Source organism: Acomys russatus, unplaced genomic scaffold, assembly GCF_903995435.1.
Source record: "Acomys russatus unplaced genomic scaffold, mAcoRus1.1, whole genome shotgun sequence".
In the NCBI taxonomy this organism is placed as follows: Eukaryota; Metazoa; Chordata; class Mammalia; order Rodentia; family Muridae; genus Acomys; species Acomys russatus.
The window spans coordinates 3,912-21,537 of record NW_026131730.1 but is presented as its reverse complement, the minus strand read 5'-3'; the positions used below and the strand labels follow the sequence as shown (position 1 = coordinate 21,537).

The 17,626-nt window shown below is 44.7% G+C and overlaps 1 pseudogene; it reads left to right on the top strand.

Moving 5' to 3' along the window:
- Positions 1-1,874: 1,874 nt before the first annotated feature.
- LOC127186428 (vomeronasal type-2 receptor 26-like) lies at positions 1,875-15,504 on the top strand (annotated as a pseudogene).
- The last annotated feature ends 2,122 nt before the right edge of the window (positions 15,505-17,626 follow it).

Genomic DNA, 17,626 nt, shown 5'->3' with positions numbered 1-17,626 from the left:
AGAAAATCATATATCTTATATTCCGTTTTATGCAATACCCTCAAGAAGTGAACCCATAGAGAAATATATTAGACTGCTAATTTCCTGAGTTTGTCGGGGAGAGATTAGAGGTGAGGAGTGAAGTGTAATTGGTGCAGTCCTTCTTTCTGGTGTGAGAAGTTCTAAAATGCTAGCTGGGCCTAGAGAGATGGCTGTATGTTAAAGAATACTTACAGCTCTTCCAGAGGACCTCCGTTTGGTTGCCTGAACACATGTCAGGCGGCTCACAGCCAAATGTAATTCTAACTCCATGGAAACCACCACCTCTGGCCTCTGTGTGCACATGCACTCTATTCTTAAACCACTTCCCACAGGTATCTAAGAGTTAAAAAGTATTCATTACTAGTTATAAAAGAAAACAAATATACTAGATTGTCATCTTTTTTTATTCATTATTTGGGGCAGTCTAGCTGGCTTCCTACTTGGAGCACTCCTCCTGTTTCTGCCTCCGGAGTGCTGGGATCTAAGTGTGCTCCCACATATGGAAAATTGTATAGTGGACATGGATGAATTGTACACTATGTGAATTACTGCTCAATAAAACTAGTGTGAAATGAATTGTCAATGTATTACATAACGTTCCTAATATTCTTCTATCTGAGAAAAGGCCAAACAATTTAAAGTGAATTCTAAATAAGTGTAGTGTGGTATACGAGTGAGCTGGAATTATTACTGACGTATTCTATATCCCTGCAGTTTTATGTTTATTGATTCATACATTGGTGTGTTTGTGGGTGTTCCCTCCGTGTCTGTGTCTGTGTCTTTGGACATGGACATGCCACAGCACATATTTGGAGGTCAGAGGGAAGGTTCCAGAAGTCAGTTCTCGTCTCAAGTCATGGACGTGAGGATTGAGTTGGGGTCTTTTTGCATAGCGGGATTATGTTATGAAATTATACTTATCATTTGGAATAACAAAGTCTGGAATTTGCCTTCTTATATAAAATACTCTACTGTGTATGTGAACTGTGTGTGTGTGTGTGTGTGTGTGTGTGTGTGTGTGTGTTGGATGCAATAGCTTCTATGTGGAGTCAGGGGACAACTTTGTGGAGTTTTTTCTCTTCTTCTGTGCTTGTATGTGTTCATGATATCAAACAGAAGACGTCAAGCTTGTGTATCAATTGAATCTACCTGGAGAGCCATCCTGCCAGGCTTGGTATTTGTTCTCCAATACAGATAAAAGTCTCAGTAGCCTGGAAGAATAGGGCATGACTCCAGGATGACAGGGGCATTGGTTGTTTTCTGCAGTTTGGTTTTTGTATGTCCAAAACTCCATCATAAAACATTTCAGAATCTTTTCTAAGGAACTGCAACGACCACTAAGAACATGGGCTGGTGGATCAAACTATGCAAGAACGTGGGCAGGACAATGCGGGGCTGTAGTGATTGACCTACATGCTAAAAATATTTTCCTTTCAGCTACTGGACATGTTGCTCCCTGTCCCCACCTGGGGCCACTCTACAGATCAGTGCCCTGAGCACCCTGGGCACAGCTGCTCCTTCCCTTGCAGGCCCCTTAGGAGACAGCCGTGCCCATTGTCGCTCTCCCTATAGTCGCAGATGATGCCAAGATCTGTATCCCTGGATGCAGGAGGCTAGGAACCCTCAGGAGAAGGCATACAACTTCTAATGGCTCTGGGGTTTTGTGGCCACCTAGTCCACCCACCTTTTAGGGAGCAATAATCTCCACACAGCCTGTGGACATAGAATTCCCAGTGTGGCCTTAATCTCAGGGACTCAATCAATGGCTATATTCCAGATAAAAGCCCCCTTCACTGTTTGCCACTGCCCCATATGGGGCTGTCCTGCTCTTGGCAGTATGGCTCTCAGCAGGCATGTGGCTGTGTACCCTCCTTTCTCTTGTCTTTGTCTGTGTCTCTGGGTCTGCCCTTCCTGGACCGAGAGCCTGGCTGTTGCCAAGGCAGAGCCCTCGCTTTGACCGTCCTGGAGATGTCACGGTGGGGGGCAGTTTCTCCATCTTTCACTTCTCTAATGGCACCATGTGTGATTTCAGTGCCCCACCGGCGGCTGGGCTGCAGGCTTCAAGGTAAGTCCTTGTTGTGGGGCAGGAGTCTCTGAAAGCCAGAAGCAGCTTGAAAAGTTGTGTGAATCCTTGGAGAAGGGTTGATTCTCAGAATCCCAGCTAGATGGCCCCCATTTTCTGTGTAGAAAGGTAATAGCTCTGTAGCTCTCCTTTTACACTGTCTCTCTCCCTCTATCTTTCTTGTTTCTACCATAGGCTGCTCCTGCACTGGCTGTAGTGTGTGTGCTCCTCAGCTCAGTGGATTCTTGAGTTTTTGTGTGTGCTTGCTACTCAAAAGGACGTCTAGGCAGGTGTGTGTGCTGAATGCCTAAATGTGTAATTAGTACGTTGTTTGTCAGTCCTCAGGCCCGATGGTTCTTCTCCAGTGTATTTCTTTTGCTCTTATTTGTCATGAGGTTCATGTTGCCTCAATTTTCTAGGTAATCAGTGCTGACCTTGAAGTTCTGATCTTCCTTCCTCCACCTTCTAGGTCCTGTGACTATAGCCATGTACTTCCACAGTTGGCTTATGAGGCTCAAAGTCCATGAACTGAGCCATAGCTAAAAGCTTCCTTTGCCCATTCTTGTCCCAGATTTTCTAACTACTGTTGCACACAGTAGTTCCCAACTCAGCCTTATGGTTTATTATTATTATTTTTAAAGTCTTAATATCTTTTTTTAATTGTTGCTGTGGTGAGCACGGCCATTCCCATACCAAGGAAATACATGCACAACGTAGACAACAGACACACAGACACAGACACACAGAAACACATACACCCAGACTTAAAGACACACACACACAGCTCGACACAGACACACAGGCACACGTCCCCACACACAGACATACACAGAAACACACTGACACAGACACACACACACATGCACCCAGACACACGCCACACAATCACACACACTCATGCGACACTAAACGTGTTTGAAGTCGATACCAGAGGTCACATCTGGCTTACATATGCATGCATGCCCATACACAAGTAAAAGAAGTTCAAAGTCATTCTCAGCTCTCTAGTGAGTTGGAGGTTATACTAGCTGATGTGAAATCTTTTCCTCATCTAAAGTCAAATGTACTCTCAGCATTAACATATTTAACATTTAATTGAAGCATACAACTTCAGTTGGGTATGGTGGCATGTGCCTTCTATTCTAGGTTTCAGGACCAGGGAGGCAGGTGGATCTCTGTGCCTTCCAGGCTAGGTAGCAATACAGAGGGAGACCCTGTCTCACCCTCCACATATATATTTTGCTTTCTTTACTCCATTGTATGCCTCCCATATGCACCCCTTTCAAATTCATGGCCTTTCTTTAATTATTGTTGCTGCATAAATGTTCCAATGAATATATGAAAAATGTCTAAAGGTGACATTTTGCACAATCTTGGTGTTGACTGTACGCATATGCGTTAAAATGTATTAGATTTGTTCTTTGACAATTTTATATATTTATATAGTATATTTAGTTTATTCTATTCTCCTATCCTCTCTTATTTTCCTTCCAAACCTGTCATTTCCTATTCCTCTCTGCAGGTCCATTTCTGAAATTGATGCCTTTTGGTTTTGTACCCATTGATAGAAATCACGGTCATCTGTGTGGCTTCTGGTTTGGACCTGTCCACTGGAGCTTGGCCAGTTCAATATGTAGGTGCATAGAGAGAAAATGACAGCCTTCATACCCACCAAATACATCAGTTGCCAAAGTTCAGCAGGGAGGAGTAGTGTCCCATGTGGAATTGCCCCACCCATGATTGGCTGTTGAAGGCTCAGGCTTGTGCAGTCCCAATGCCGGCACCTGAGCTGCTGTGAGATCATGTGTGCAGTGTCTCAGTCATGTCCGAAGACCATATTTTAAATCCCTTCCCTCTATCCTCTGACTTTCCGAAATCAATGTTAGGTACAAATAACTGTATCCTACCATATTATTCAATCGGTTATTTTCCTTCTTTCCTTGAGATAAGGTCTCCTGTGTAGCTCTGGCTGCCTGGAACTAGCTATGTAGCTGATGCTCTGGTCTCTGACTCACAGAGTCTCTGTCTCTTGACAGCTGACAATACACATGTGTGCCATCAAACCCAGCTTATGCACTAGATCTTCAAATATTGCCCTTGTCTAGAAACATTTCCCTTGATTATCTTCTGCACATCCCTTGTGGACTCCCTTGACTGTTCTGAGCCTTGCTCCTATGCACATCTGTGCACAAGTATCTGTGCAGAAGTGTGTTTATACTTGAATCACAGAGTTTATTCTTGTTTCATTTACCGCATAATGAGTGATAAATGTGGTCTTCTCTTTCCCTCAGTGTCTCCAACTGGGGCTACAGGGTGGCCAGAGTTTTGTGTTGCCATTGAGGAGATTAATAGGAGTGCTCACTTGTTGCCCAATGTGACCCCTGGGCTCTCAATTCGAAACCTCTGGGGACTCAGTGCATGGAGCCCTCCATGAAACGATGAGCTTTCTAACAGGGCAGGAGGATCCCATCCCCAACTACGTGTGTCAGCATTGGCTCTCCTCAGGCCGCCTTGGTTGGGACAACACGGTCATCGCTGTCTGTGTCCCATGGCAGACTTTCTGGGGACTGTAAAAGTTTCCTCAGGTGAGTTGCTCATAGCCTTATTCCTTCTATGAGTGCAGTGCCATCCCTTAGTGAGGATGTGAAATTGATGGTGAGGGTCACAGTAGTGGAGGAGCTTCACTGTGGTGCCAAGGTACCCTGAAATGTTCTCCATTTCCAACCTGGTTCTCTCTCCATGTCTGCCATAGCTTAGAGAGAACTATAGTTCCCCCTGCATTGACAAGAGAAACTTAGGATAATACAAAATCAACCTATATTTCTAAAATTTACTATTTTTATCTTAATATGAATCTTTATGTATACAACACACACACACACCCAACACACGTTTTTACCCAAGTTATCTATTGAATCAGAAAAAAGATATTGGAGAAGCTGCAGTTTTGCAGTTTTACTGATGTGTTTTATCTGCTATTGTTGTGCTGCTGCAAATTGAACTCAGGATCTCTAACATAGTAGCAAATATCCACCTATCTTGGCCCATGAGTTTTGCATTGCAGTTAGGGAATCACACAAATGTGTCTAGCTTCAGGTCCAGGAAGGCCTCTTCTGGCCCTCCTCCCACACCTGTGCACAACAGTCACACAGAGAATTATTACCACACTATGAGTTGCTGTATGCAGTCTTCATGGAGCTGAGGGGTGACAGGTTTTTTTAAAGGGGTCACCAAGCTTGTTACATACATACGTGGAATCTGAGTTCCTATACTTTTGTTTTGTCGCAAGTGCTTTTAGCCTTGAGGCGTCTCTCTCTTCTTCTCACATTTAGGTATATTTAAAGCAGTAGAAAATCCATATTCTACTCTGTACATAATGACACAGCCAAAGCCAATCTTCATTTTTGTTTTTAAAGTATGTGTGTGTGTTTGTGTATGTATGTGTGTGTGTGTGTGTATTGAAGCAGGGTTTCTCCTTGTAACCCAGGCTGCTCTAGAACTCTTGATCCTTTATCCTCAGATTCCTGAGTGCTGTGCACTATCATGTCCAGAACAAAAACTTGATGTTTATAAACTATGTCACGAATTTTTCTTTTTCATCTTGTAGGGCTGCAAGAGAAACCTTAGTTAAATTTGAATTCCAGGGTGTGGAGAAATGACTCAGAGGTTAAGCAAACTGGTGGCTTCTTGCAGAGGACATAAGTTGGATTTCCCACTACAGATGTGGAGTCTCACAATGATCTTAAACACATTTCTATCAATGGGACTTCCATTTCTGTCCTTCATGGGCAGGAGACATACATGTAGTGCACAGTCATACATGCAGGCAGAACATTTATTCTTGGAAAATAATAAAAATTTGAGTTTAAAAAGAAACAATCTTTTTAGACTAAGTTTGTCCAAATATTTCTATTAAAATATGATTTGTTTTCAATTAGTTATGTGTGTTTCGTTGGACAAACTTCTATAAAACATCATTGTTTGTCTACAATCCAAATGTAATCTTAATTTTTAATCTTTAATATAATGTCTCTTCTGGCAGTACCACCTGTTTGAGATGGAGTCAGCCATATCCCTCCCCATGAACCAACTAGATGCTAGGGCCTTTGTGTAAAGACAGAATAATGTGTAATACCTTGTGGTGGCTGGAGAAGTTTTGTACTAATACCTGAGGCAGAGAAGCCACAGCCTGTGTTGGTAAAACCAAAATAATGTCAGCAGCAACAACAACCTCCCACAGACATAGAACACCAACATTTAACATCTTTATAAACTCATTTTTCCTGAGTGGATTGTGCTATCTATTCCTGGAAAAATTGAGAAATTTGACTCTCATTTCTCTCAGACTTGGGAAAGCATACAATGCTGGTTTGATAAGAGCCCATAGCTTATTGGTTCTTACTGGGGGACATCAAGATGGTTTATTGTGTAAAAATTCTTCATACCAAGCTTGATGACTTGATGACTTCAGTTTGTGCTTCTGGAACCCACATGATGGAAGAAAACCAGCCCTCTCAATTTATCTTCTTGCCTCTACATGTGCATCATCACAGACGGACAGATGGATGGACAGAAAGACAGACGCACTCGTGCACACACTTACACGTGAAATATCTAAAGCACAACCTTACATCGGTGGGCAAAACAGTCAGACTAAGCCTAGCTGCAGTGCAGGAAGAAATATGAGGGGCAGGGCGCTGGGCAGAACCCGAGAAGGGAACAGGGGAAGCTATGCCACAGGACTGTCTGGGATGATCCACTAGTGAGGGGGTGTACAGATGCTTGGCAGAACCAGCAGACTTCCCAAAATGTCATCTCAAGCCTTAATCAAAATTACCTTTAGGTTTTAATAGACATTATATATGTGTGTATATGTCTTTGTGACTATGTGCCACAGGTGTGGGAGAAGCCAGAAGAGGCCTTCCTGGGCCTGAAGCTAGAGGCATTTATCTGGTTCCCATCACATGATGTTGGTGTTGGGAATCAATTATGGGTCTCCTGCTAGAACTAGAAGGATTCTGATTGGCTGGCCTTCTAGTTCCTCACTCCTTCCTATATTTCAATCAGACCATTAGATTTCACTTAGTGTTGGCTGTCACCTACTGTCACGTTCCCTGGCTCTTCCTTGACAGATCAGTTACTCATCTTCACTGCCCAGCCTGAGTGACAAGATCCAGTTCCCATCCTTCCTTAGGACGCTGACTAGTGACCTTATATCCTCCCGTGCAGTTACCCAGCTGATAATTCATTCCAGTGGTCTTGGGTGATCGTTCTGGCCAATGATGATGAGTTTGGGCAGCAGGCCAGCTCTCTGGCCACTGAGGTGCTGAGCCCAGCTGGTGTGTGCATTGAGTTCCACCTCTATGTCCCTTCTGATCAGTCCTTTGGGAAGATTGAAGAGACTGTCCAGAAGATGCAGAAATGCACCGCCAAGGTTGTTCTGATTTTCTTAAGCAACTCGAATTTTGAGTCCATCTTGTACGGTTTTACTGGGTACAAATGTCTCAGGCCATGTGTGGGTCAGCACGGACACTCTGCACATGGCTCTCGCTCTGACTGTTCCAGGCATTTCCCAGGTCTTGCAAGGCACATTTGGCCTTCTGTATCACAGCAGCAGGGCAATTGGCTTTCCCTGAATTCCTTGCTCAGCTGCGCCCTAGCCAGACCCCTGAAGACATGTTTATAAAGAAGTTCTGGGAGTTCACCTTTGATGTTCATGGCCTCAGCAGAACAGCACAGTGACAGAGGGAGTTCATTTCTGCTCCGGGAAATGAGAGTCTGAAACACAAGCGGCATCCTTTCCAAGAACTGAGTAAAATCGATGCTGCCTACACAGCTGTCTACAGCATTGGCCCATGTCCTGCATGATGTTTTATCCTGTGGGCACCAGAAAAAGGAAATGTATGGACTCCCAGGACTTCCATCCCTGCAGGTGAGAGAAGACATGGAGCAGATGTGTGGAGGATTTAGTGATAGCCAAGACACAAGATGTATGTTTTTACTAAGCTACAGTGCTGTAGCAGACTGTATACTAAAGCTGTGCCTCTCATCCTTGTTACTGAGATGGATCTGAGAAGCAGCCTTGGACATGTGGTCCATGTTTATGTATGATCTCAGAGGAGTCCATTCCCTGTCGTGTTGATTGACATAGCACATTCAGTTTGTTTGTAAAACTGATATTTCAGAGAAGTGTTCCAGGTTTGAGCTTTCTAAACAGAGGACATTTGTTAGATATGCATTCTTTCAAATCCAAAATTCAAAGGGACATTTGGTGCACGGGGTGTGGACACATGTGTGTAGGCGTACTGACACAGATGGGTCCAGTGTTCCCATATTGTACATCCATGTGGTAAGGTCTGAGGATGATGTGAGATATTACCTTTCAGTTACTTTTCTACCTTATTATTTGGAGCATGACCTCTCACTTAACCATAGAACATGTTTGTGGTGGCTAGTGTGTCCTAGCCAGCCTGCTCTGGACATCTCTTGTCTCCATCTCTGAGGATGTAATTACCAAAAGGCTTCTTTATATCCTGGCATTTAGGTGTTTTTGTAGATATTTGAAATCCCAACATCATGTTTTGTATGGCAAACGCTTTAATCCTCGAGCCAGTATTCATGTCCTCACCTAGTTTTTCTATTTTAAAATAGAGCATTCATACATTTACATAATAAATATAGGTTATTTTGTTCTGTTTGTCTGTCTAACTATCTGTCTGTCCTGTCTGTCTACTGTCTATCATCTATCTTCAAGCTTCTCTAATAGACTCCAGGCAGCATAAGCCCACATCTGCAAGAACCCTTCTGAGAATCACTTTGCTCATTATTGAGATAAAGTGGAGGTGGTGGCTAAGAGGGGGTACATTTTCATACCCATCGTTCAGCTTCCCTGTGTGCTTGGTGAGATTCATGTGGTTTTGGACCAGTAGAACAGTTATAGTTCTTGGCATTTAGGCTGAGTTTGCCTAATTATGATTTACAGGAGGCTGGGCTTGGTGACTCTTGTCTATCATCTTAGCACACAGGAACTTGAGGCCATAGAATCTTGAGTTCAAGGCCAACCTATAGTACAAAGCAAGAACCTGTCCAAAAATATCATATGTGAGGGTGGCAATGTCTGCTTCTGGCCTATGATGAAGATATAAGGTAGATGAAAGATTGAGGAGTGTGTGAAGGAAAATGAGAGGCGGAGAGGTTGAAATACCAGAGTTGCAGAGAAGAGGACAAGAAACCTCTCCACGGAAGACAGCGTTGTTGATGTCAAAGACAGCCTTTATGAGCACCATAGAATTGAGACAATAAGAAGAGTCATATGGATGTGAGTGAAGATGTGTGACAGAGTGGTTCTGGAGTGATTGGGAGGCCTCAGTGGCTGGGTCCAGTTGTGGAAGATATAAGTGTTTGGCATCTAAAGAGTGTGGTGGGATGGAAGGCTGTGCAGAATAGTGCACAGCCAAATGAGACCCTAGAGGCCAGCACCACATTGAGATGTTCTGGGTTTAATTTTAAGGGTGGCGAGATTATTCAGTGGGTAAAGGCACTTGTCCCCAAGCTTAAGAGCAATTCCTGAGTCCCTCATGGCAGGAGCAGGAGAAATATTCCTGAGAGTTACTCTCTGAATTTTGCAATGTGAATGAGATGTACACACACACCACACACACACACACACACACACACACACACACACACACACACACAGAGTATATTATATTTAAAAATCTCAGTATAAAATTTTATGAAGTGTTATTGATTAAACCTAGAATTTTTTTATTTCTGAAATATCACAGTCCTTGAACTCCAGTTACAACTACTGAAGCCATATTTTGATGGAAGTTGCTCAGTATCACTGCATAGGCCATATAGAGCAAGACCTAGGACAGTCCCAGCCCAGTCCACAATATCTTCTTTTCTTCCTCAGCTGCTTCATGCCTCAGAAAGGTGCACTTCAAGACTCCTGATGGAAGTGAGATTATGTTTGATGACAATGGAGATTTGGTGACAACGTTGACATTTTCCATGGGCAGAAGACCCCTGAGGGTGTATTCCATTTGGTCAACGTAGGCACGATAGACCCTCAGGCTTCTTCTGAGAACAAAATGATGGTCCATTTGAAGGAAGATCTCCACGTGAGTTGCCTGAATGCAGAGCTGACTCTTGTCCTAGAGTGTTAAATTCTCTGGGGAATTCCAAGTTCAGGGTTCCTCATCCCTCCTTGGTCATGAAGGGGACGTGGCTCTGGATTGGGCCAGTCAGTCATAAGCGATGATGTTCTTTATCTAATAAGAGACCTTTCTCTGAATGATACTGACTGAGCAGAAAAATAAATACATCAGAGCTGCTGTTGGAGAGATGGCTCATTGGTTAGTGTTTGCTACACAAGCACAAAATCTAGGCTGTGGTCCTCCAAAACATGTGTACATGCTGAGTGGGCAGGGTGGTACCTGTAATTTCACATTCTTGCATGGTGGATACAAGGAGATAGCAAAGGAAGCCAGTTAGTAATAGTAACCATATCAGCGAATTCTGGGTGTTTACTTTGAGCGTCTACTTCAATGTGCATAGTGGAAAAGTAAAGAACGACGATTTGCAACATTAACACTGGTCTCACATGCACTTGTCCACACATTCTCATCATCCCACGTAGATGTTTTGAGGCACATACACATACTTACACCACACAAACTTGTAAAAAAATGGGGAAAAAGAACATACCGGCCTCTTGCAAACAGAATCAGAAATGGCACCTGGAGATATTTTGAGAGTGTTTTCATTTTTCTGCTCTTTGAAGAGGAAGATAGTGACACACTGAGCTAAACGTCTTCCATGTACCATCTGTGAGGTTTAATCAGAAGAATCTGCTTACGTAATGTTTTAGATTTCCCCGGCCATGGCAAATTTCCAAGGAACAGTGTGAAGTGAGGAAATGTTTTTATTGACTTGTGGTTTTAGAGTTTTGAGGTCAGGATGATCCATTGCTTTGGTTGTGTGAGCTTGAGGTCATATGTCATGGCAGAAGCCATGTGTGGTGGGAAGAGGTTTCCCAACTCCTGGTGACCATGAACTGGAGATTATGCGGTTCCAGATAGATATGGTAGGAGAGCAAGTTATACCTTACCAGTGCACTGGCACCAAACCCACTTCTTCCAATTAGGGTTCACTTTTATTTCCAACATCGACAGTAGTTCTTCAGGTCATGAATCCAGTGAGAAATTAATGTATTGACTAGGTCAGATGCCTCAAGATCCCATCATTCTTCAAAAAACCCAGCATCTGGTGACTAGTAGTCCAACACACAAGACTTTGGAAACCTGTGATGCTCACATCCTGATGATTATTAACAAATGATTGGCTGTTTTGAGATAGGCATGCCTATGTGTGCTGTCTTGTGCATGAAACGTCTCAGCTTCCTGTCATATGCCAGTCGAGAAGAGTCCCATCTGATACCACTTTGTCTTAACTTTGTTCTGGTGGCATCTCTAGTCAGTGGTCAGCTTAAGCCTTTCAACAAGAGGAGTTTCCCTTTCATGTGTTACTCAAAGAACAAAGGACACATGCTAGTGGTCAGAGGGTTTTCTCATGAAAGGCCTTTTATTGGCTTGATCTGGGAGGGATTTCTCACCTCTTCTGTTGTGGCAGAGATCTCAGCACCACACACTTCCCTCTTCATAACCCTTGCCTGTTGGTGGAGCCGTTTTAAAGAGGGACTGGGACAGCTTGGTGATGGTGGTGCACACCTTTTAATCTCAGCATTCTGAAGGTAGAGGCAGGAAGATTGTTTGTGTACTTGGCCAAAGTGTTTTACAGAGCAAGTTCTGGGGAGGCTATGGGAGAGAGAGAGAGAGAGAGAGAGAGGAGAGAGAGAGAGAGAGAGAGAGAGAGAGAGAGAGAGAGAGACAGACAGACAGACAGACAACAGACAGAGACAGAGAGAGACAGAGACAGAGAGACAGTGACAGAGATGGAGAGAGACACAGACACACACAGAGGAAAATAGAGAGAGATAGATAGAGAGACAGACAGACAGAGACAGAGAGACAGAGACAGAGAGAGAGACAGACACACACACAGAGATAGATAGATAGATAGATAGATAGATAGATAGATAGAAAGTTAGTTGATGGAGTCAATATGTACAGTTTAGCCATACTATCCATTACTTTTATAGTTTAAGCAAAAAAACAGGATAGCCAAACTGAAAATCTCAACAGCTGCACTAAGAGGGAAACTGGGAAAAAGAAGCGTGAGAGCATTTTATTCTGAGTTAGACATGCAGTCCTGGCAAGCAACCACAGGTCTGTAGAAGTCTTCAGAGAAAGAGAGAAAGGTAACAAGGGAAGCATGCCCAAACTGTGGAGTCCATGCAAAAGAAAGAAAAAAGAGATAATAAGAAGATAAAGGAAAAATGCTGTTTTTCTGAGTCACTGAGGCAAGCAGGCTGCCATGACAGAAGGGCATGTGCTTCTCTAATGTCTCACAATACATGTCAGTCTTTCTCAATTTTTATTATGCACATTTGGAAGTTTTACTGGCATATATCTTTATGTATTGTGTTCGTGTGTGCCTGTGGTGGGAGGAAGAGGGAATTGGACCCTCTGGAATGGAGTTACAGTGTGAGGTGCTATGTGGGTTCTGTGGATTGAACCCTGCTTCTCTGGAAGAGCAAGCAGCCTGTACTCCTGCTTGCTGGACTATTTCTCCAGTTGCAATACTTTCAACTGTTGATGTAGGAACCCAGAGAGCCTGGAGAGATAACACATCACACTGCTTAGCTAAATTTTTGAAGCCTTAGCTAAGTAAGCTCGGTGTAGCCCTTCTTATATTACATATAATGGTACCTGTTCCATGTGACTCCTCTTGGAGAGACTTATATTCTGAAAGATGACCAATGTAGTGAGCTGAGAGGAACCTGTTGTGTTGTGTCAGAGTTACGTCAAGCATCTGTATCCCTAGAGATTCACCGGTGACACTATGTTCACTGTTACCAGGTGCCCAACTCAAACTGCAGTGAAAGCTGCCTTCCAGGGTTTAGCCAAGTTTCCCGTCCGGAGCCCCCCACTGCTGTTTTGATTGCAGTCCCCTGCCCCGAGGGACACTTGCAGACCAAAGAGGTAAGGGCACGAGGAGCTGGAATCTGAGGGGGTCCACAGGGCACTGTGAGCCTCCTTGTGTATTTCTCCATTGTGTTAGTCACTGTTCTCCTGCTGGGAAGGGACACCATGAGCAAGTGTGCTTTTGAGAAAAGCATTGAACTGTGGCCTTACTTAGAGTTTCAGGGGATGAGTCCATGAACCTCATGGCAGGATGGATGGTGGCAGGCACGCTGGAAGGCATGGTGCCCCAGCAGTAACTGAGAACTTATATTGTGCTCCACAGGCAGCAGGCAGGACAGTGGAGATTGGGCCTGGTGTGGGATTTTTGAACTCTCAATGGCTACTCACAGTGACCCACTTCCTCCTATAAGACTACACTTCCCAATCCATCCCGACAGTCCACCAACTAGGGATCAAACATTCAAATATGTGAATCTATGGGGACCATTCTCATTCTAACCCCCCCCACCCTCGTGCTGAGATGTTGCAGTCTGTGCTTCCCTGTGGACTTCAGGTGGGAACACCATTGAGAAAGCTAGTCTTACAATTGTTTTTAGGTAAGTGCTTTATTGAGACAGAGACGTGAATAAACCACATTTTCACATCCTAATGAATTGTCTCTTCACACACACTGCACATCCCTTGTCCCCTGATGAAGAAAGACATTGTCATCAGATAATGGTGGTTCAGGAATTTAGTCCTAGCATTAAGAGGCAGAGGCAGGCTATGTCTTTGAATTTGAAACCAACCTGGTCTACAGAATGAGGTTACACTTTGGGACTTCTCTTGAAAATGAAAAAAAAAAAAAAAAGGAAAGATGGAAAAGAAAGGAGAGAAACATAGATACCCACAAGCTTCTCCAGGTGTCATATAAACACCCTGACTTTCATTGACACTGACAAATTTCAGTTGCTGTTTAAACCTCCTGTAACTGGAGCTGCATGGTGGGTATCTTTTTTGTGACTTCTTTCTTTCTCTGTATGAAAAGTGTTCACCGCAGAGGTTGAGTGTGAACAGACCATCCCATTCCAGGCTGGTTGAACTACAGAGCTTACTGCTTTACTCTGCTGAAAGCTGGAAATGTAAAGTCAAGTTGGCCTGAGGGTTGGTGTTGTGTGAGGACTCATGATTGCACTGTCAGAGCCCTCCTCTGTGTGCTCTCATTACAAACCCTGTGTGTGTGTGTGTGTGTGTGTGTGTGTGTGTGTGTGTGTGTATTTCTTTAGGTTTGTTGTTTGATTTTGAGACATGGTATACAATGCAGCTCAGGCTGGCTTAGGGCTTAGTATTTTGGCCATGCAGACCTGGAACTGGTAGAATTCCACCTGCCTCTTTCTCTCAATTGCTGAGATTAAGTGATGTTCAGCCACCCCAGTCCAACTCCCTGTTCTGTGTCTGTCTCCCATAGACATGAAGAGATGTCTTCAGTGCCCCAAGGAGCAGTACTCAAGCCACACCAGAGACCGTTGCCTGCCCAGGACAGAGATCTTCCTGGCCTTTGAGGAACCACTGGGATTCATACTGGCTCTGGTGTCAATCTTCCTGTGTGGTATGGCTGTCCTGGTCCTTGGAGTGTTCCTGAAGCATCGGGACACACCTGTGGTGAGGGCCAACAACAGAGCTCTCAGCTACTTACTCCTGATCTCTCTTTCCCTCTGTGCCCTGTGTGCCTTGCTGTTCCTAGGCCGACCCACTGTCACCACTTGCCTCCTCCGTCAGACCACCTTTGCCGTGGTGTTCACGGTGGCTGTCTCCTCTGTTCTGGCCAAGACTGTCACAGTGGTCCTGGCCTTCAGGGTCACCAGGCCAGGGGGCAGGATCCGGGTATGCCTGAGCCCTGGTGCTTCCTCCTCAGTGGTCCTCATTGCTTCCTTAATTCAGGTTGTTCTTTGTGGGGTCTGGTTGGCCACCTCCCCACCATTCCCACACAAGGATATGGTCTCGGAACCCCAACACATTGTCATCCAGTGCCAGGAGGGTTCTGGCACCATCTTCTTCTGTGTGCTTGGCTACTTGGGTTTCCTGGCAGGGGGTACCTTCTCTGTGGCTTTTCTGGCCAGGGCCCTGCCAGATGTCTTCAATGAGACTAAGTATCTCACCTTTAGCATGCTGCTGTTCTGCAGTGTCTGGACAGCCTTCCTGCCCCTGTACCACAGTGCCCGGGGCAAGTCCACTGTGGCTGTAGAGATCTTCTCCATCCTGGCTTCCACTGCTGGGCTTCTGGGTGGCATCTTTATCCCCAAGTGCTACATCATTTTGCTGAAGCCTGAGAAGAACACCCCTGCCTGGCTAAAGCAAGGCCACCAGGCACAGCAGTGTAAGCAGTGTTAGACACTCCAGAGAAGGTGTCTCTCCAGGTCCTCACACCACAAACCTTCATGGTCTCATCCGCAGGGGGAATCACCATAACTAACTGCATGGTTTTGTCTCACTGGTTCTGTGCAGATACAAAGGTAAAAGACAGATGACGATCGTTGTGAGATACTGAGAGGAAAACATTAATGACTGTTTGTCTTAGAGTGAATATACAGAGAGTTACTGAATTAACATTAACAGAATTATGACAGGTTGACTGGAGGAGTTAGGAAGATGGCTCGATGTGGAAATGTGCTTGACTAGTAGAATTTGATACCTGAGACTCACATGTTGGTGGTGGTGAAATGACATCACCAATTGTCTCTGACCTCTTGCTAACCACAGGGCAACCTCCACATGGAGACTCACAAAACATAAATGCCAAGGTTTGAGAAGGGTGATGAGGTAAAAACGATGATGTCAGGGTTTGAGAGGTATATTATTGATCTTTTTTTTTTTGGTTTTGACAGGAGCAGTACTAGGAATTGAACTTTTCACTGGCAGGTCCTTCACAGACTTACCATGTGATTTAATTTTTATTTGCAATAATTTATTGCCTCTACAAAAGTTTAAATAAAACTCTACAAAAATTCAGAATACAATCTGATATGGTCTTAAGGAGATAATAAGCTTCAGATCATCATGTGATTTAGCAATCTTGGTCTTAGATATATTCTCAAGAAAACTCAATCATGTTTGTAAAGACTGTAAATAAATCTTCTTTATAGAAGCATAATATATTATACATATATGATAATGTATATGTTCAACAAATGGTGATTGTTGTTTTTTTCAGTTTTTAATTAATTGATTATTTTTCATTGTACCCCATTTTAAATTTATTTACAGTTTTTAATATTAGTATTTCTTACATTTACGTTTATATTAGTACACATATATAAAATATACTAGGGGATATCCAAGATGGCGGCGAGCAGTGTGGACTGTGCTTAGAAGCTCCATTAAACAATTCAGGGAATTGCAGAGAATTCTGAACCAGTAACACTGAGGTCCCCTCACCACTGCAGTAGGAGTGCTCCACGGTTCGAAGGCCCCAGTGTGTAGAGGACCTGTGTGCCCCTGCACACGGGAGAATAGCGGAATTTTTCAGACAGGAGAGGCAGCACCAGTAGCAGTGGTGGTGGTGGTGACTGAGGTTTGCAGCTCAGAGCCCTCTGGCGGAGGCGATTGGTGTGGTGGTCAGTGGGAGTTGCAGCTGGAGAGGGGACTCTGGGCAGGATTTGGGCTGTGCCGTGTGGTTTGGGCTCTGTGTCGCAAGCTCAACTTGGCGCAGGGCTCGTGCTCTGAGACCCAAACTGGATTTGGTGTGCAGTTTCGCCCAGAGACCGAAGCTTTTCAGTGTGCAGTTCCACTGCGGAGACACTAGCTCAGCTCAGCGCACAGTTCCACTGTTTAGACACAGGCTGAGCTCAGTGCCTTTGCGGCCCCTGAGTCCCAAGCTTAGCTCAGTACACAGTTCCACCGCGGAGATGCTAGCTCAGCTCATGCAGTTCTGCTGCTGAGACGCAGGCTCAGCTCAGCGTGCATATTGAGCCCAGAGTCCCTAGCTGGACTTGGTGGGTAGATTCGGCCCAGAGACTCTAGCTGAACTTTGCTTGCATCATGGCCCTGAGACTCTGGCTGGACTCTCTGTGCAGTTTAGGCTTAGAGTCCCGGGCTGAATTCAGCAAGCAGTTTGGGTCCAGAGTCCCTGGCTGAGCTCATTGTGCAATTCCACCCTCTGGCTGAGCTCGGCGTGCGGTTTGGGGCCAGAGTCCCTAACTGTGCTGTGGGCAGATTGGGCCCAGAGAGTCTAGCTGAGCTTGGCAGGCAGTTTGGCCCCAGAGAACCTAGCTGAGCTCAGAGCGTGGGTGGAGGCTGGAGTCCCTGGCTGGTCTTGGCGGGCAGTCCCAGCCCTGAGACTCTGACTGGACTCAGGGAGAAGTTTGGGTCCTGAGATTCTAACTGACTCAGGGAGCTCAGTGTGCAATTTGGGCCAAAGACCCAAGTTGGACTCCGCGCTAATTGGACTAAGTGTGTGGAATAGGCCCTGAAACCCATTTGAGCCCAGAGACACAAACTGGACTCAGTGTGTGGC